The sequence below is a fragment of the Nycticebus coucang genome, chromosome 21, assembly GCF_027406575.1.
Source record: "Nycticebus coucang isolate mNycCou1 chromosome 21, mNycCou1.pri, whole genome shotgun sequence".
In the NCBI taxonomy this organism is placed as follows: domain Eukaryota; kingdom Metazoa; phylum Chordata; class Mammalia; order Primates; family Lorisidae; genus Nycticebus; species Nycticebus coucang.
This window is the reverse complement of record NC_069800.1, coordinates 27,404,528-27,425,342: the sequence shown is the minus strand read 5'-3', so window position 1 is coordinate 27,425,342 and position 20,815 is coordinate 27,404,528. Positions and strand designations below refer to the sequence as shown.

Sequence of the window (20,815 nt, the reverse complement as noted above, 5' to 3'; positions counted from 1 at the left end):
TACTTTGTTTCATATGGAATCAAACCTCAAAACGTGTGGAAATCTTTCTAAAATGCACTAAAATGTTACTAGCCTGTTTGCAAGAAATGACTGCAAGAAGCAAGACAGCTTAGTATATGTGGAGTGTGTGTGTTCAATGAATAAGAAGGAATAGGTGAAGAAGGGAGCTTGCTTCTGACCAGAGAAACCTCACTCAGCATATACACCCACGGGCTTCATCTTCTGATCAACACCTGGTAACCATGTGAACAAGATATTTGACAAGGGATGAGAAATCCTTTCTGGTCCATTCAATTAAAGACTTTCTGGACAAACTCAATTCCAACATGACTGGTGCACTGGGTAGTTGCTAACTGCTTTTAGTCACTTCTATGCTAATAACGATGTTAGTAAGGAGCTGAAGTTATTTCATTTTGGGTAGTATGCAGTATAAATTATTTAGAGGATCCTTATGCTAGAATACAAATATGTTCTGAATATATTTTTATAAAAGGGATGAATTTTGCCAGCCTCGCTAGTTAGTAAATGAAATATCTGAGCTTACTTCCACCCTTGTCCACAAAAATAAATGTCAGACAAATAAAACCGGAGAACTTATGTGGGGACTAAACTAATGAAAAATACTGGACTGCCCTAAGGGATGTAGCAATAACAACACTGAGCTGGAGCACAAGCCTCAGGCCCTTTGCAATAGAAGGCCAGCACAGAGTGGAATCCCGGAAGAGGCTTAACATTGTACTTGACTCCTGAGAAAGTAAAGCTATATTCTCCATAGGAAAACACCTCCAATATAGGACCTCAGGATTCCTAAAAATTAATATCAATAATCAAATATTACCTGTTACACAAGGAGAAACACTACCAAAAGTGATAGCTGGTAAAGTAACAAATAATTTATTTTCTGAATCCACTGTACTTCACTTATTAGAATTATCCCAGGTAAGACCAGGCATGGTGGTGCATGCCTGTTAACCCCAGTACACTGGTAGGCTAAGGCAGGAGGATCGATTGAGGACAGGAGTACAAAAAACCCACATAGGTACAAGGGTCCCATCTGGCTGCCCATGGGCCAAGTGGCTCTGAAGCTCCCACAATGCTAGCCACACACATTACAATCTGGGCACAGCCCCCAAAGTAGCAGGGAGGGAAGGGATCCCAGGAGAGAGGGAAGGGCCAGCTTTCACAAGCCCTTCCTATGAAAAGATGGTGTGATCTGCATGTTTATCAGGGAAGCATTACCTCTCCCCAGCTCAAATGTGTCTCTCCCAGCTGAGAGCCGGCCACTTTCTCCAGGGGCATTTTCCATAAAGTTTGACTGGAAAATATGGGTGCACATTTACACAGCAAAATTCGGTAATCCAGGTGAGTCTTATAGAATTTTGCATAAGGGAGGCCATTCTTCTCTGTCAAGGGAGAAGGGTTGCTGCTCTCTTCTAATTTAGGAGTTCAAGGTCCTTAAGCTCATCCACACAGATGAACTCATCCCAGGTCTCAGTACAGCCCTAAGTTTGAAATAGAAGATCCTACAAATATTATGCTCTATAACTCACTTTGTGCTGTAGCTTACTACATTTCTTAACACTTGTCCTTCCACCTAAGCCTTATCCCAATTCACTACAGGTGAAAGCTTAAATGATTGTGATGCTGCCTGTCAGGGTATATTTTCATCCCAATTTGCCACTAAACATGTGTTCTCTATTGCTTTCAGACAGGTCAGTAATCTAATTCCAGAATCCTATCCACAGGGTATCTTTTTTTTTTTTATTATTGTTGCGGATTCATTGAGGATACAAGAAACCAGGTTACACTGATTGCATTTCTTAGGTTAAGTCCCTCTTACAATCATGTCTTGCCCCAACGGTATCTGTCGGTGTAGCAGCACCGCCGACCAGCAGAGACGAGGACACCAACGAAGAGTCAAAGGTAACTTTTATGCAGCAAGCTCAAAGGACAGAACAGGAATGGGAACGGGAACTAGGAACCTCTCTGCACGGAACCGTTGTGCAGCCTTATATACCTTTCCTAAGCCAATCAGAGTAGAGTACACGTGTTCGGGAAATGCACATGTTACAGTCCAAAGCGGGAGCAGGCATACAGCACGAGCGCAGCATGCACCTACACAGGCCAATCAGGACGACTTCCTCAAAGTTGTTTACCAGTTAGGTTCAGAGTGACTTCCTCTCATTGCCAATGCTGGCTCTCATCCTGGGGCATGTCCGGATCAGCCCCGACAGGTATCTTTTCTATAACTACTTGTTATAGAGTCCTTGGGAAACTGGCCTGAGACAAGCATAAGTGCTAATGTTTTCATTGGACTATGCAATCCAAAGGTAGGAAAGAGAAAGGAAATGATGACGGGAAGGACAGGCAATGAGACAAGGTGACATGTTACTGTTCTGACCACCACATTGCCATTAACCAAGAAGAAACACAGCCAGTGGTCCAGCAAACACACCTGCGATGTGGCAGTTGACACCTCCAAACATGCTGTACATATGCCTTGGAAGAGTGCAGATGGAGAAATGAAGAGAGAATTTACTTCCTTGCTCTCTCCTCTCTCCCACTGGAGCAAAAAACTAAGGATCTAGGTCAGTTGTTCTCAACCAGGTACAGTTTCCCCCCCTAGTTTTTTAGCCAGAAACATCTGGTTAGAGGTACTTTATGTCTAGAGGCATGTTTTTATTTTCACCACTGGGGGGGGAAAGGCCAAGAGCGCTGCCAGACGTGCAACAACACACAAGGTAATATCCCACAGCAAGAATTATTCAGTCCAAAATGCCATTTGTGCTCTGCTGAGAAACCCTAATCTACGTGCTTGTAAAGACAAGAGAATATCAAGATATCAAGTAGGCTTTGATATTAGCAGAAAAAAAGATGAAAGATATGGAAGGCATTTCACAGAAGAGAAAACACAAATGGGGATGCTGAACCTCATTAGTAACCAAGGAAATCAAATCACAGTTAAGACTCCATTTCTCATTCAGCTGATTGGCGAAAATTAAGACACTGAGAACACGAAGCACAAAGAGAGTGGTGTTCACAGGAAATACTCACATACTGCTTACTGGAAGTGTAATTTGCTATCAACTCCATGGGAAAGAGTTTAGTATTACATCGTGTCAGATTGAACACATACATATTTAAAGTGACCACTTATCATTTTGACCAAGACTATCCTCATTTTAGCACTGAAAATCTTGCATCCTGGAAAATCCCTAACTTCTAGGCAAACTGAAATGGTTAATCACCTGTATATCTTATACTTAGCAACCTCCTCCCAAGTGTACTTCCCTGAAAAACTCTTGCACAAGTACCAGCAGATATGTACATATATATATTTGTATAGATATACTTTGTATACAATACTTGTATACATATATTTTATGTTATATAAGTATACTGTACATATATGTATGTATATATATGAAATGATCATAGTATTATTATTCATAATAGCAGAAACTGGAATGAAAAATGCCAGTTTATGGAAGAGTAAATAAATGAATTATTAAATGCTAACACAATGTAATACTATTTAGCTGTGGAAATGACCCATAGCTACATGCAAGAATATGGACAAATGTTAGAAACATAAATATTAAGTTAAATGAACGAATCTGTATACTACATGAGTATGAGATCATTATTAAATTTAATAATATATTGTACATGGATAGGTGAATGCTTGGCCCAATGTTTTATTTTATTTTATTTTTTTTGGCAAAGGAATGCTATTTTTTATTTTTTATTATTTTTATTTTTATTTTTATTTTTGTTATTGGGGAATCATTGAGAGTACAAAGACCCAGGTTACACTGCTTGCATTTGTTAGGTAAAGACCCTCTTAAAATTATGTCTCACGCCCAAGAGGTATGTCACACACCATGACACCCCCACCCACCTCTCTCTTCTCTCTCTCTCTACTCCCCCAATCCCTTACCTCCCCACCATGTACTAGAATCAATTGTCCTCATATCAGAATTGAGTACAATGGGTTCTTGCTTCTCCATTCTTGTGCTGCTTTACTAAGAAGAATGTGTTTCAATTCCATCCAGGTTAATAGAAAAGATGTAAAGTCACCATCCACAGCTGGTTAATCCATTCCTGGATTGGTGGGCATTTAGGAGCAAAGATATAGCAGACACAGATTTAGGATAGTGGTGACCTCTGGAGAGGAGGTAGGGAGATGGAATAGGGTAGTGTTCTGTTTCCCTGCCTCCACACTAATTAATCAATCCATTATTATATTTCCAGGGAGTATTCACTGGATTTTGTATCTTTCCTGTCAGATTTTACTGTGTCATTTATTTCCCTTTGGTTATTTTATGCTTATTTTATCTCTTTTAAAAAAACCCTATTTTTTTGTTCAAATGGCAGATTTTTATGTATTAGTGGTAAATCAAATGAAGAAGGTCAAGAACAGCTAGCATATAATGGCACTATTTTGCTTTTATTTTTATAACCAACTTAGAGGTTCATTGAACAAGATGTTCCACTGGCTAAGTCCAGTGTCATATTTTTCATTGTGATAACAAAAAAATAAAAATAAAAATAAAATAAGTCAGTTAATCTTTATCTCACATTTTAGAAATAAGAAGCAAAGAATTACCAAAATATTTGGGAGAGATCAAATGTGATATATTTCCCAAGCCAACAAGGGTGAGTACACTGGCCCTTCTCTGTTCCCGGATCTTGCCAGCATTTATTTCCACAGTCAAGTTCCCATTCTGCCTCAAAAGAGCTTGAGATGCTAACGTCAGCCTGTGAAAGTCTCACGCTAAAATTTGCTGCACCTGGTGACTTGGGTGAACACATTTAAACCATGGGCCCAGGAGAACGGTGAAAGTTGCTATGGAAAACTATAGAATACAGCTGCTGTTCAGTTCCCATAATTTAGTCTCTTATATAAAATTGCCATTTTAAATATGTGTCCCAGTGGGTCTCTGTATGAATATATCCCTAATGTCAGTGGGCCTCACAGAGACCTGCCTCCGAAAACTGGCCTTGTGAGAGACTAGGAAAGCCCTGGAATTTCCATGTGGGACCACAAGCCAAACCCTTCATTAGTTTCCACAAAACCCACTCATCAGGCTATGAACAGTGTCTAGAAAGAGTTTCTATCATGTGATCTGCATCCGTGCAATACCTCCCTGAAGCCATAGTCATTTGCCAAAAAGTTCTTTCCTTCTGAGCCACTCTTAATCTCGTGCTTTTATTCAAGTGGGCATCAAGGTATTTCCTCCTTCTCTTCTTTTTGCAAATAAATACAAATCCTACAAATCCTTATACAAAAAATAATCTTAGAATTTTGTTAACCATACTGCTCTACGAATCTGTCCAACAAACACTCTGTGGACCAGACTTTGCTCATTTTCTCATTTGCTTATCACTTTTTCATAAACATGCTGTTCTGCCTGCAAGTTAAGTTTCATTTTCCTGAATTCCAGCACATTTTGCAGATCTCTGGTCTTTAATCTTCCTCTCTCTCGCTCACCACTAGATGCCTTCCTTCTCAAGTTTCTGACAGCATGATGGGATACTAGATTTCTGTGTCTCTGAACATATTCCTCTCCTTCTTACCTTTAATGCTCTTCTTGTCTTATTTGGCTAAGGGATGCCAATTCATGTTGTAAGCTTTTATTCTGCTTTTTCCTTCTTGGTAGGTTATTGTCTAGCTCTTCCCCTTCCTGTCAGTGTACTTTTGCAATGTGACTTTGAAAGTCCTCTCACCAGGAGGTGGACTATTTCTACATCCTTTAAATGTGGGCTAGTCTGTGACTTTCTATGGACTATACAATGTAGAAGAAATGCTTGTTCTGAGCCTTGAGGATCACTGAGGAGCCTGGCGCATTTTTGCTCATTCTCTTGAATAAGCAATTCAGTAAGTTGCCATTGACTAAATCATGGGCAGGTGCCTTAGCCACATCTATTCGGTCACTAAGCATGTTAGTTGAGCCTCCAGCCAACCTCTCAGCTGATTGCAGATGAGCAAACACAGCTAAGATCAGCCTGGCTTGGCCAACCTCAGTAGAATTAATTCCCCAACTTACATCTACCTAGACTCGCTAGCAATACTACATGCTTATTGTATAAAACACTGAGTTACAGGGTTATTTGTTATGCACCAATGCATTATAGTCTCTAGATTCTATTAAATAGCTACAACACACTTCCATGACAGCCCTTATACCATCACCTGCTTTTCTATCTTTCTCTTTTACAAATAATAGAACTCCTTGGGAACAGAGGCAATTTTTATCTTGTATCTCAGAATCTCAATAGTGTCCCAACTTTTCAATAGATGGGCGTCAGGAAAATATCAATGGTTAGTTAATTGAAGATTACAATGTTGTCCCAGGGGTAGTTTGGGGGGGCAGACAAACCAGGGTTTGAGGCCTAATTCTATTTTCCTCATGTGTTGCTTCAGAGAATTTTATCAACCTTCCTAAGTCTTATGTGCTCATCTATACAGACTAGAATAGGATATTCTATTGTGGATATTTAGGATATCCACTATTCTGATTCTGTCTGTGTATCCCCTGCCTAACACAGAGTGGGTGTTCAACAAATAAATAAAAATCTAATGATAACATGTATGTAAAGCATTTAGTGTAGTAGCTGGCTTATAATTACTTAACAAATGATAGTTCTATTGATGCGACCATCACCACTGTTGTCACTTCTTGTAGCAGAAACTGTATGTGTTGCCTCCACAAACATCCCCTTGGCATTCATCATTTGTGTGCATGTTGATCGGATGGTGGTTCTCAATGGTAAACACCTGGGACTCTTTGTCTAGGACCATCCTCTGGCTGCTGGAGTCCCCTTGGTCTACATGTATGAGCACAAATGCCAGGGAACTACACACCCCATTTCCGCCCAAGGGAGCAGCCCTCAGCCAAGACAGATGCTGAGAAGCATGTCTATCTTCATTCCCATACCCTTGGGTAGGATACATCCAAGGTGTACTCCATACTATATCTCAGAATTACCCAGTGGAACTGTGCTCCTCTTGGTCATAGCAGTGATAAGATCTTTTCTGTGTTCCTTTTCTCCATCTCACATCCCCACTGCCCTATGAAGGAATATTGGCATCACTTCTCTAATAAATACCAGTGTCCAAGTTTTCTGTCTCATCTTCTGCTTCTGGGGAAACAGAGCTAAGGTACCATTACTCTTCTTAGTGTATTTTATCCTGTTGTTTCAGAATCTAGTAACTCCTTTCTGGAACTTTGATTTCCATTTGAAAGGCCTAGCCTTTTCACAATTTCTTCAGCCAAATACAGTTATATCCAGTCCAGAGGATGACAAGACCAGTCACAGAAGGTACTGTATCATCTCGGAGTCTTCTCTGTTGCTTTCATCCTGGCTTAATTCTCTGAGTGTGTGATTAAAGGGTTAACTTGGAGTTCATCTTGGGTAGCTCTGTGCTAATCCTGATTGGCACCAGGAAACATGATATCGATTCTTGGCCAAGATAGAAGTGAAATACATGAGCTTAGTGATTTATAATGTAGCTATTAAAAGTCTAAAACTCCCTCACAGGCACCCTGTACTGGCTTGTTTATGCTGTTCATTGAAACTGTATTGATTGATGGCCTGCACCTGTTTACCTGTTCACAAAGCCCACTTGCAGTGACCTGTGTTGGGGGGCATAAAATAGCCTTCAGTAAGCTTGGGACTTGGCTCCACTGAGAACCTGTGGAGTCTCCTGGTCTTTTCCACTGTCCAGCACTATGTAACTGCTGCCCTGAGGCTGTTTTCTGATGACCAAAAGCTTATGAAAGTGATGGGAGTGCAAGAAGGAAAAATTCCCATAGTAGACAAGTTTAGAACCATTTCAAATACTTATGAGTATTGGAAAGCACAAACGAACTTTGCTGAGATCTTGAAATATTGTTCAGCTGAGTTATCATAAATAACTCTTCTGAACTACAGAGTTCAGGGTGGTCCATGCTCCAACAATGGCTGTTCGCATCCTGCGAACGAGCTGCCTGCCAAGGTCATTGTATATATTTCTTACCCTCCTTTTTCTCCCCCTCCAGGCATTTCACAGTGATTAACTAGTCCATAATATGAAATCTTAACTGTATAGAGCAGTACTTTCTCTGGAAAACATTGCTTAAATCCACATAGTATACTCTCAAGTTAAATTTAATTAACCTTGTATGAAAGTTTTAGTCTTTAGGACATCCTTGACTGACCAAAGAGCCCAAGTCCTTATATGTCTCATGTTTCTCTTCTAGAAGGGCACCTTTAACACAGGCTGTCTCTCAGTGGTTTAAGAAATTATCTTAGAAGTCAGGAGCCAAGCAGGAAGCAGGAGAGGAATTTTGAATATGCCTGCAAAGCTCAAGTCTCCTAGACTTGAGCAAATACACCCACAAAGTTCAGGATTACCCACCTAGAATGTGAAATTTCCAGGCAGAATTTTAGTTATTTTCATAACTTGACATAGACTCTTATCTAAGTTTCAACAGGAGGCCACGAACATATTCATCACAAGCCGTTCCTTTGTAGGCTAAGTTACAACTTGACTACTGTGTACTAAAACACACATGGATGGCACACTGTACACGTGGAAACAAATTATCTTTGAGATTCATAACAGAACAGTGGAGGTCATTGATGCCTTGAAGCAGATCCCAAATATCTCAAATCCCTCCTTCTCCAGTATCACACCTCCTAAGCCAGCAGTTCTCAACCTCTTGGTCACGACCCACAGGAACTATATTAAAGGGATGTGGCATTAGGAAGCTTGAGAAACACTGCCCTAAGCCAACTCACCAGCATCTCTGACCTACATTGACAACCACCTGTTTTCTACTCCTGAAACTCCCCACATCTACTAGATAGCTATCCTAAAGCAAAATGGCCTTTTAAAAGTATTAATGCTTTCTCTTCCCTGCTAAATGACTCCTCAGTCACTTCTGTCTTCACTGGAATAAAATCAAGATACTTTCCCATGTTGTAAAAGCTCTCCAACTTCATCTCTTACATCATGCTTCTCCAACTCCCCTCTCTTAAAACAATGCAAGCTGAACAAGAGCCTTGGACATATCTGTGGAAATTCTGGCTTGTGGCACATGGAAGGTAGTATTTTCCAAACCCTAGTTGGCTGCCCCTCTGCCATCACTCAACTTACACCTCAATTCTCTGAGTGGTCTTCTATGACACCCACACTAGAGTAGCCCCTCAACCACCCCTTATCTCATTAACCTGTTCATGAATACTATCAAGGGGTGCTGGTTTCTTTTTCATTTATCTACTTACTTACCCCTTCCACTAGAGTGTCAGCTCCTGCAAGAACCTGTGTTTGCCATTTTAGTTCCCAGTGCCTACAACAGTTTGCAGTCCTGCAGAAGTCACCAAGTGGATATGTGTTAAATACGTACGTGCACTTTTCAGCTCTTTTAGTATTATATAATTCCAAATAAATTTTGGAAGGGAAAAACCATAATGTAATTTATTCCCTTACCTTTTTATGATGGCTGTGGATGAATTAAAGACTCCAGAGGAGTGTGGCTATTTCTGTTCTGCAAATTTTTGTTGGTGTTCTTCAATCTTCTTCATTTTTCCTCAGTGTTCATTTTGGCAAGAGGTGGAAGCATTTCACCACAGTGTATTTCTGTAACAACATGGTATACCACCAACATGACTCAGAATCCCACCAACATTATGCTCTGTTTAAAAATAAATACATAACCTCATTTACTTTACATTCTCCCATAAGCAGTATAGTCTCTACTGTTTCTATCATTTTTCTTGTCATGCAGCTATAGATCTGTGTATTATTACCTGGACACCTCCAGTAGTGTTAAGCTCCCCTAAGCACCGCACCATTGTACCATTGTGCATCTGTACCATTAGGCTTTCTCTCCTTAGTATAGTCCATTCCATTGTGATTCCATCTCTCCAACAGACAGGGGACCTTATTGAAGCAGAAACCATGTCTTTGGTCCCTAAATCTCTGAGGCCTAGCCAACTAATTAGCATATGTAAATTTTTAATGCAATATAATTCTCATTATATGCAGTGGTCACAATTGAAAAAGTCACCACAAACACTGAATTAGCAAACATCAAACCACTGTTTCCAGAGAAAATACAAGGTTAGGTATCTGCAAGTCTTTGGTCCCAATATGTTCATCAAACAATCCATATGCAACCTTGCTTTTTATGTGTTTCTATTTAGACACCTTGTCATGAATTGCAATTTTAGATTGTTATAACATATATATTATATATTGTTGATTCATTAAGATTGAATCACAGGCAACATCACTGTAATTTATGCCTGCATAAAGATTTTCTAACACATATATGTTCTCCGTAAGGCACAGAATAGCCTTCTTGTGCTTAGGAACACCAGGCAGCAACTTAGCACTATGCTACGGGAAATTTCAAACAGCAAAATTACCCACATTGAGCACAAAAGTGAAAAAACGTAAGATGGTAAATTTGCAAATATGAAACAATGAATAATAAATCAATGGACTTAGAGTCAACTCATTTTCAAAAAAGGCACCAAGAACATATGTTGGGGAAGGGACACTCACTTTAATAAATAGCAATGGGAAAATTGGATATCCATATGCAGAAGAATGAATCTAGATTCCTATGTCTTACCATGCAAAAATCAATTCAAAATGAATTAAGAACTTAAATGTAGGAGACCTAAAATTATGAGACCACTGTATATACACTGGCTGAATCAAAGTTATATTTAGATCTTACAAGTTCTAGCAGTGCCATTTAAATGGGTGAATGAAAAAAACTACAGATAGAGGAAAAAGGGAATAAAGACTGATTTCATATTGTTCGTGAAAGATTCAGGAACAGAAAGGGAGTATTCTTTCCTATCCTATTAAAAACACAGATTCCAGAAATCCTTTTCAAAATACTAGTGATATTTGTATAGAAATGGAAAAAACAATCCTAAAATTTATATGAAACCGTTATAGAGTTCAAACAGTAAAGCCATCCTGAGCAAAAAGAACAAAGCTGGAGACATCACATTACCCTATTTTTTTATTATTATTAAATCATAGCTGTGTACATTAATGTGACATGGGGCATCATGGTTTTATAGACCAAGGAAACCAGCAGCACTGGTTTTATAGACCCTTTGACACATTTTCATCACACTGGTTAACATAGCCTTCCTGGCATTTTCTTAGTTATTGTGTTAAGACATTTATATTCTACATTTACTAAGTTTCACATATACCCTTGTAAAATGTACCGCAGGTGTAATCTCACCAATCACCCTCCCTCCGCCCACATCCCATCTCCCTCCCCTCCTTTTCCCCCTTCCCTCTATTCTTAGGTTATAACTGGGTTATGGCTTTCCATAAATTAGTTTCAAAGTAGGGCTGAGTACATTGGATACTTTTTCTTCCATTCTTGAGATAACTTCACTTAGAAGAATATGTTCCAGCTCCATCCACGTAAACATGAAAGAGGTAAAGTCTTCACCTTTATTTAAGGCTGCATAATATTCCATGGTATACATATACCACAATTTATTAATCTATTCATGGATTGATGGGCACTTTGGCTTTTTCCAAGACTTACCAATTATGAATTGGGCTGCAATAAACATTCTGGTACAAATATCGTTGTTATGGTGTGATTTTTGGTCTTCTGGATATATGCCTAGTAGAGGAATTATAGGATTGAATGGCAGATCTATTTTTAGATCTCTAAGTGTTCTCCAAACATATTTCCAAAAGGAATGTATTAATTTGCATTCCCACCAGGAGTGTAGAAGTGTTCCCTTTTCTCCACATCCACGCCAACATCTCTGGTCTTGGGATTTTGTGTATGGGCTAATCTTACTGGAGTTAGATGATAACTCAAAGTAGTTTTGATTTGCATTTCTCTGATGATTAAGGGTGATGAGCATTTTTTTCATATGTCTGTAGGCTGCACGCCTGTCTTCTTCAGAGAAGTTTCTCTTCAAGTCCCTTGCCCAGCCTGCGATGGGATCACGTGTTCTTTTCTTGCTAATATGTTTGGAGTTCTATGTGGATTCTGATTAAACCTTTGTCAGAGACATAATCTGCAAATATCTTCTCCCATTCTGAGGGCTGTTTGCTTGCTTTACTTACTGTGTTCTTGGCTGTGCAGAAGCTTTTTAGTTTGATCAGGTCCCAGTAGTGTATTTTTGAAGCTGCTTCAATTGCCCGGGGGGTCCTCCTCATAAAATACTCACCCAGACTGATTTCTTCCAGGATTTTCCCTGCACTCTCTTCTAGTATTTTTATAGTTTCATGTCTTAAGTTTAAATCTTTAATCCAGTGAGAGTCTGTCTTATTTAATGGTGAAAGGTGTGGGTCTAGTTTCAGTCTTCTACAGGTTGTCAGCCAGTTCACCCAGCACCATTTGTTAAATAGGGAATCTTTTCCCCACTGAATGTTTTGAATTGGCTTGTCAAAGATCAAATAATGGTAAGTAGATGGGTTCATCTCTTGGTTCTCTATTCTGTTCCAGACATCCACTTCTCTGTTTTTGTGCCAGTACCATGCTGTTTTGATCACTAACAATTTATAGTATAGTCTGAGGACTGATAGCATGATTCCTCCTGCTTTATTTTTATTTCTAAGTAATGTCTTGGCTATTGGAGGTTTTTTATGATTCCATATGAAACAAAGTATTATTTTTTCAAGCTCTTTAAAGTATGACAGCGGAACTTTAATAGGGATTGCATAAAAATTGTATATTTCTTTGGGTAGTATGGACATATTATTATTTTTTTTTTTTTGTAGAGACAGAGTCTCACTTTATGGCCCTCAGTAGAGTGCCGTGGCCTCACACAGCTCACAGCAAGCTCCAACTCCTGGGCTTAAGCGATTCTCTTGCCTCAGCCTCCCGAGTAGCTGAGACTACAGGCACCCGCCACAACGCCTGGCTATTTTTTTTTTGCTTGCAGTTTGGCCGGGGCCGGGTTTGAACCCACCACCCTCCGTATATGGGACTGGTGCCCTACCGACCGAGCCACAGGCACTGCCCCTAGTATGGACATTTTAACAATGTTGATTCTTCCCAGCCATGAGCATGGTATGTTTTTGCATTTGTTCACATTTTCAGCTATTTCTTTCCTTAGAGTTTGATAGTTCTCTTTATAGAGATCTTTCACATCCTTTGTTAGATAAACTCCCAAATATTTCATCTTCTTTGACATTACTATGAATGGAATAGAGTCCTTAACTGTTTTTTCAGATTGACTATTGTTGGTATATATAAAGGCTACCGATTTATGAATGTTGATTTTGTAACCTGGGATGCTGCTATATTCCTTGATCACTTCTAAGAGTTTTGTAGTAGAATCCCTGGTGTTTTCCAAATATACAATCATATCATTTGTGAAGAGTGAAAGTTAGATCTCTTCTGACCCTAAATGGATACCCTTGATCGCCTTTTCTTCCCTAATTGCGGTGGCTAAAACTTCCATTACAATGTTAAAGAGCAGTGGAGATAGTGGGCAGCCTTGTCTAGTTCCTGATCTGAGTGGAAATGATTTCAATTTAACTCCATTCAATACGATATTGGCTGTGGGTTTGCTGTAGATGGCCTGTATCAGTTTCAGAAATGTCCCTTCTATACCAATTTTCTTAAGTGTTCTGATCATGAAGGGATGCTGGATATTATCAAAAGCTTTTTCTGCATCAATTGAGAGAATCATATGGTCTTTGTTTTTTAATTTGTTTATGTGCTGAATTATACTTATAGATTTATGTATATTGAACCAGCCTTGAGACACCGGGATAAAACCGACTTGGTCATGATGTATAATTTGTTTGATGTGTTGCTGGATTCTGTTTGTTGGGATCTTGTTGAATATTTTTGCATCTATATTCATTAGTGATATTGGTCTATAATATTCTCTTCTTGTTGGGTCTTTTCCTGGTTTGGGGATAAGGGTGATGTTTGCTTCATAGAACGTGTTGGGTAGTCTTCCTTCTTTTTCTACCTTTTGGAACAGGTTGAGTAATATAGGTACTAATTCCTCTTTAAAGATTTGGTAGAATTCTGACGTGAAGACATCTGGTCCCGGGCTTTTCTTTTTAGGGAGATTTTGTATGGTTGATGCTATTTCAGAACTTGATATGGGCCTGTTCAACATTTCCACTTGATTCAGGCTAAGTCTTGGAAGGTGACATGCTTCCAAGTATTGTCAATTTCCTTCAGATTTTCATATTTCTGAGAATAAATTTTCTTGTAATATTCATTAAGGATATTTTGAATTCTGAGGAGTCTGTTGTTATTTCGTCTTTATCATTTCTGATTGATGAGATTAGAGATTTTACTCCTTTTTTCCTGGTTAGGTTAGCTAAAGGTTTGTCTATTTTATTGACCTTTTCAAAAAACCAACTTTTTGATTATAATTATAGAATGATTATAATTATAGAACCAACTTTGTTTTATAATTCTTTTGTTTTCAATTTCATTTAATTCTACTCTAATTTTGGTTATTTCTTTTGTTCTACTGGGTTTGGGGTTGGAATGTTCTTCCTTTTCCAGTTGCTTGAGATGTCCCATTAAGTTGTTGACTTCCTCTCTTTCCGTTCTCTTGAGGAAGAGTTGCATTCCCTCTTAGGACTGCCATTGCTGTATCCCAGAGGTTCTGATAATTCGTGTCTTGATTGTCATTTTGTTCCAAAAATTTGGCAATTTCCTTCTTAATCTCATCTCTGACCTAGCTATCATTCAGCATAAGGTTATTTAACTTCCATGTTTTTGTATGAGTATGCAGATTGCTGTTGTTACTGAGTTTAAATTTTTTTCCATCGTGGTCCGCGAAGATGCAAGGAATAATTTCTATTCCTTTAAATTTACTGAGGTTAGACTTGTGAGCTAAGTTGTGATTGATTTTGGAGTGTGTTCCATGGGCTGATGAGAAGTATGTGTATTCAGTTTTGTTAGGATGAAATGTTCTGTAGATGTCTGCTAAATCCAAATGTTGATGGTTAGGTTTAAATCTATAATTTCTTTGCTAAGTTTCTGAGCCAACATTGCCAAAAGAGTGTTGAAATCTCCGACTATTATGGAGCTGGAGGAAATCAAGTTGGTTATGTCTGTTAGAGTTTCTCTTATGAATTGAGGTGCATTCTGGTTGGGTGCATAGATATTAATAATTGAAATCTCATCATATTGAGTATTACCCTTAACAAGTATGAAGTGACCGTTCTTATCCTTCCTTACTTTTGTTGTTTTAAAGTCTATTTTATCTGCAAATAAAATTGCAACACTTGCTTTTTTGTGATTACCATTTGCCTGAAATATGGATGGCCATCCTTTTACTCTGAGTCTATATTTGTCTTTTAAGGTAAGATGTGACTCTTGTATGCAGCAAATATCTCGCCTTAGTTTTTTTATCCAGTTAGCTAACCTGTGCCTCTATAGAGGACAGCTTAAGCCATTCACATTAATGGAGAATATTGATAAGTCTGGTAAAATTTTGGGTATTGAGTTTTTCGAAAGTTCCATGGACATTTTTAATCCTTTGCCACTGTGGAAGTTGGAGTTTGATCAAAAATTTCTGAGTGAGTTTACTTTTGTGGTAGAGGATTGGCCTGGTCATTATGGAGGATAGGTCTGAGAATATCCTGAAGAGCTGATTTGGTTATGGCAAATTTCTTCAACATATGAATTTCATTAAAGTATTTAATTTCTCCATCATAAAAGAAACTCAGTTTAGCTGGATACAGGATCCGGGGTTGAAAGTTACTTTGCTGTAGGAGATTAAAAGTCGATGACCACTCTCTTCTGGCTTGAAAAGTTTCAGCAGAGAGATCTGCAGTCATTCTAATATTCTTCCTTTTGTAGGTAATGGATTTCTGACGTCTTGCTGCTTTCAGAATTTTCTGCTTCATATTAACTTTAGTGAAGTTAATTATGATATGCCTGGGGGATGTCTTGCTTGGATTGAGTTGTACTGGGGTTCTGAAACTGTCTGCTATCTGAATTTCAGAATCTCTTGGCATGTCTGGAAAATTCTCTTTCATAATTTCATGGAGAAGTGCCTCTGTGCCTAGCGAGGCCACTTCATTACTTTCAGGGATTCCAATGAGGCGGATATTAGTCTTCTTTGAATTATCCCATAGCTCTCTGAGAGAATGATCCATTTTTGTTCTCCATTTCTCTTCCTCTTTGAGCATTTGGGAGCGTTCAAAGGCTTTGTCTTCAATGTCAGAAATCCTTTCTTCTGCTTGCTCCACTCTGTTACTGAGGGATTCTACTGTATTTTTCAGATCTTTGAGGGCTGCAAATTCTTACTTCAGTGCGTCAAAATCTTTGGTGGTTTTGTCTTTCATTTTGTTAAATTCTTGAGACAACTTTTGAATTTCTCCTTGAATTTCTCATTCCGACTTTTGAATTGCTGTTCGAATTTCTAATTCCAAATTTTCCTACATTGTATTAATTTTGTTTGCAATCCAAATTCTGAATTCGATTTCTGACATCTCAGCCAGCTGTTTATGAATGAGATCTTCAGTTACATCTGCCATATCTTTCCTTCGGGGGGGTTGATCTATTCTGGTTATTCATGTTACCAGAGTTTTTCCGCTGATTCTGCCCCATGATTGTTTTACACCATTTGATTTTTCCCCTGTAGCTTTGTTGAGGACCTGTACATGGCTATGGTTTAAGAAACTGGGACCTGTTTGGTGTGGTGGGGCTAAGTGGTTCTGTCTTATTTTCAGCTGGTCTCTGTTCGACCCTTGTGAAACAGTTACCCTGGGTTGAAGTCTCAGCTGTGGAGAAATATCAGCAATTAAGTCACCCCAACCCCCCACAGGCAATAATTGGAAAAGGAAAATCAAACCTTCCTTCAACCACACACCCAGGGCACCACCTGAATAGTCCTCAGGCGATTGGCTCAGTTCAAAAGGTCCAAATCAATTGTCTCAGTCAACACCCGTCTCAGGTGGGAGAGCTTAAAAGGTCTCCGACAACTGGATCTCAGGTGTCTGGTGACTACTCAGATATTGCTTGCTCTGGTGGTCCATGGAGTCAGGAGGAGCCACCCAGCAAATAGATCAGTCTGGGAAGGTTGATGCCTCCTTCCCCACCTTGCACCTCTGTCACACCCTGTCACTGATAGTCCTGCAGGGCTTTGACCCAGTTGCCTGTAGTGAACAGATACTCCAGGGTTTTGCACCTGCCTGAATCACAAGGAAATCTATTTCTACTCAGCCAGGCCACTGCGCTCTGCCTCTATCTAACTGGGGGAGGTGAGGCCTGACAACCTCGGGTGCTTGATGGAGGCTGGGAGCGTTCACTCAGTTCCAGCCCCACCCCTGATTGATATTACTGACAGAACAGAACAGAACAGAACAAGTTTGCGGGAATTTGTTTCTGTTCCTGCTAAATTCCCCTGCAGAAGCGAAGTTGTTTTGAGTTTCCAGAGCCTGTGCCTCAGACCCTGTCTTTGCTCCTGCAGGTTTGTATTCGGTTACCTGTCAGTTCTAGCCTCCTGTCTTCCTTTGTCTATAGGCTGATGATCCCCTGAGAGCCAGGTGCATCTTAGGCTCAGCAGTGTGGTCCTCTGGGTCAGCCCCGCCCTGGGAACTTCCCGGCTCTGCGCATGCATTTCTAGTCTCCGCACTCCACCCAGGCCAGTACTGCCTCATGCAAACCCTTTACTCATGGGGCCTGCATTTCTATCCCAGCTCTGTTCCATGGTGGTTGCCACCTTAGTAGATGCCTGGCCTCCTCTGGTTGCCCAGGGAGACAGAGGTGTGGCTTTGGAATATCCAGGAGTGAGCCCTATTGTTGCCAAAAGACGGCTGCTGCTCTGTGCCTCGGGGCACCACCACTTCAGTGGGGTTCCCTCTCAGCCAACCATCCTCTCCTCCCTCCCATGCCCCAGAGTCAGCACTGACCAGCTGCAGTTTAGGCCTTGTCCACACCCCTCGAGAAATCACACAAGAATCACACAAGATGGCTGACTGAAGAGGGACCAGCCTTCAGGTCTGGGGGACTGGCCTCCAGACCTCAGAGTGAGAATGGAGGGGAGTGCTGGGAGCTCAGATTTGCAGGTAGAGAATATATACAGATATACAGTTTTATACAGTTTTATGCCTGTCAGGAGAACGCCGTGGCACCCTAGTAGGGGAGGTAGGTCCAGTTTTTAGAGGGTATCTCCCATGGAGTGGGGTGGGAGGACCTTTGAACTCTGCTCATTTGTTTGTGGAACACTCTGAGCCATTCTAATGGGGGAGGAGACTCCTGTCAGCTTGGTGATGGATTTTCTACCTTTTGTTTGTATCCTTTGGGTCGCAGCTCACTTCAGCAGGATTAATGTGCGTTCTTCAACCTTCTCTCTTGGTGCAGCTCTAATCCACCAGGTTACTTGCTAAATTTCTGTCCTTTAACTCTACTTCTCGATGGGAGCCTCTGTGGAAAGCTGGCTTCAGTCAGCCATCTTGTCTCCACCCTTCACATTACCTTATTTTGAATTATACTAGAAAGATATAGTAACCCAAACAGCATGGTTCTGGCATAGAAACAGACACCAAGACCAATGGAATAGACTAGAGAATGCAGAAATAAATCCATGGACTTAGAGCCAATTCATTTTCAAAAAAGGCACCAAGAACATATGTTGGGGAAGAACGTCTCTTTAACAAATAGTGATGGGAAAATTGGATATCCATATGCAGAAGAATGAAACTATATTCCTGTGTTTTACATGCAAAAATCAACTCAATATGAATTAAGAACTTAAATGTAAGAAGCCTAAAATTATGAAACCATTAGAAGAAAACTTTAGGGGAAATGCTCCAGGACATTGTTCCATTCAAAGATTTTGGGGATAAGAGCTGAAAATCACAGGCAACAGAAGTCAAATAAACAAATGAGATTATATCAAGCTAAAAGTCTTCTGCAAATCAAAGGAAACAAAGACATTTCTCAAAAGAAAACAGAGAAATGGCCCACAAATATATAAAAAAATGTTCAACATCACCATGGAAATGTAAATCAAAACCACAATGAGATACCTTCTCATCTCAATTAGAATACCTATTATACTTCTATACTATTGGTAAGAATGCAACATAATATGACCTTTTTGGAAAGAAGTCTAGAGAATACTAGAGGAACTAAAAGTAGACATACCATTCGATGCTGCAATTCCTCTACAAGGTGTATACACGGATGATCAAAAATTATTTTATAACAAAGACATTTTGCACCAGAATGTTTATTGCAGCCCAATTCATAATTTCCAGGATATGGAAACAGCCTAAGTGCCCATTGACTCACGAAAGGATTAACAAATTGTGGTGTATAAATACCATGGAATACTATGCAGCCATAAAAAGATGGAGACTTCTCATTTTTTATGTTTACCTGGATGGAGCTGGAACATATTATTCTTAGTAAAGTATCTCAAGAATGGAAAACATGTATCCAATGAACTCAATACTACTATGAACTCAATATATAGTCACCTACACATTCATACAAATGGTAAAACATAAATATTGTCCAGAAAGTAGAAGAGGAGAGAGAAGGGAAGGTATTTGGGGGAACCTCATTTAATGTGCATGTTGCAGTGGTACATTTCACAACTATTAATAAAATAGTATAATTGTGATGGATGTGTTAATCAGTGCAATGTAAGCATTTCACATTGTATATCAAATCCGTACACTGAACCCCATAAATGCATCAAGGTACACAGTTATGATTTAATAAAAACAAAAAACAAAACAAGGATTACAAAATAACAAATGTTGGAAAGGACGTGGAGAAAGAGGAACACTCATAAACTGTTGGTGAGAATGTAAAGCAGTACAGCCGTTATGAATGTAAAGCAGTACAGCCATTAAAAAAAAAGCAGTACAGCCAGTATGGAAGTTCCCCAAAAACTAAAAATAGAACTATCATATGATCTAGTAATCCCATTGCTGGGTATATATCTAAAAGAAAGGAAATCAATAGACCAAAAAGGTATCTACACTCCCATGTTCACCTTAGTATTCAACAAATACCATGATAAGGAATCAACCTAAGTGTCTATCAATGAATGAATGGATAAAGAAAATGTGGTATATATACACAGTGGAATATTATTCACCTATAAAAAGAATACAATCCTGTCATTTTCAGTAACATGGATGTAGATAGAACTAGAGGTAATCATGTTAAGTGAAATAAGATAGGCTCAGAAAGACAAATATTTCATGTTATCACTCATATGTGGGAGCAGAAAAGGTAGATCTTAGGATTGATAGAATGGTGGTTCCCAGGGCTTGTGAAAGGAAGTAGGGAGAGAGAGAAATGAATAAAAGCTGGTTAATGGCTACAAAAATACAATTAGAAGGAATAAGTTCTAGTATCTGATAGCAGAGTAGGGAAATTATAGTTGACAATAATTTATTGCATATTTTTAAATAGCTAGAATGATTATAATGTTACCAATACAAAGGAAAGACATATATTTGAGGCAATGGATATCCCAATTACCCTGACTGGACTATTACACATTGTATACGTGTATTCAAATATCACACATACCCCCACAATATGTGTAAGTATGATGCATCAGTTAACAAAGGACAAATTCCAGAGCCCAGATCTTTTCTTCTGCCTGATATTAATCACTGCTCATCCAATTTTTAAGAGAAGTTTAAAGAAAATTTCCCTGAAAATGATTACAGATCAATAGTTCACCTTGTCCATGACAAAACTCCCAGAAGACTATTCCATTTCTTCTTGGATAAAAAGAAGAAATGCCTGATTTTATTTCATTATATGCATTATTTAACTGTAGGTACACATTGTATATACTTAGCAGACTTGTA

The 20,815-nt window shown here is 39.2% G+C and overlaps 1 protein-coding gene across 1 annotated transcript in view; it reads right to left on the bottom strand.

Moving 5' to 3' along the window:
- The window catches only part of PAK5 (p21 (RAC1) activated kinase 5), a 363,878-nt gene that overhangs the window by 206,876 nt on the left and 136,187 nt on the right, over positions 1–20,815 (bottom strand). The window contains exon 2 of the mRNA XM_053574481.1: positions 9,479–9,628. The gene's annotated coding sequence lies outside the window, so the exon portion shown is untranslated. The remainder of the gene's footprint in view (positions 1–9,478; positions 9,629–20,815) is intronic.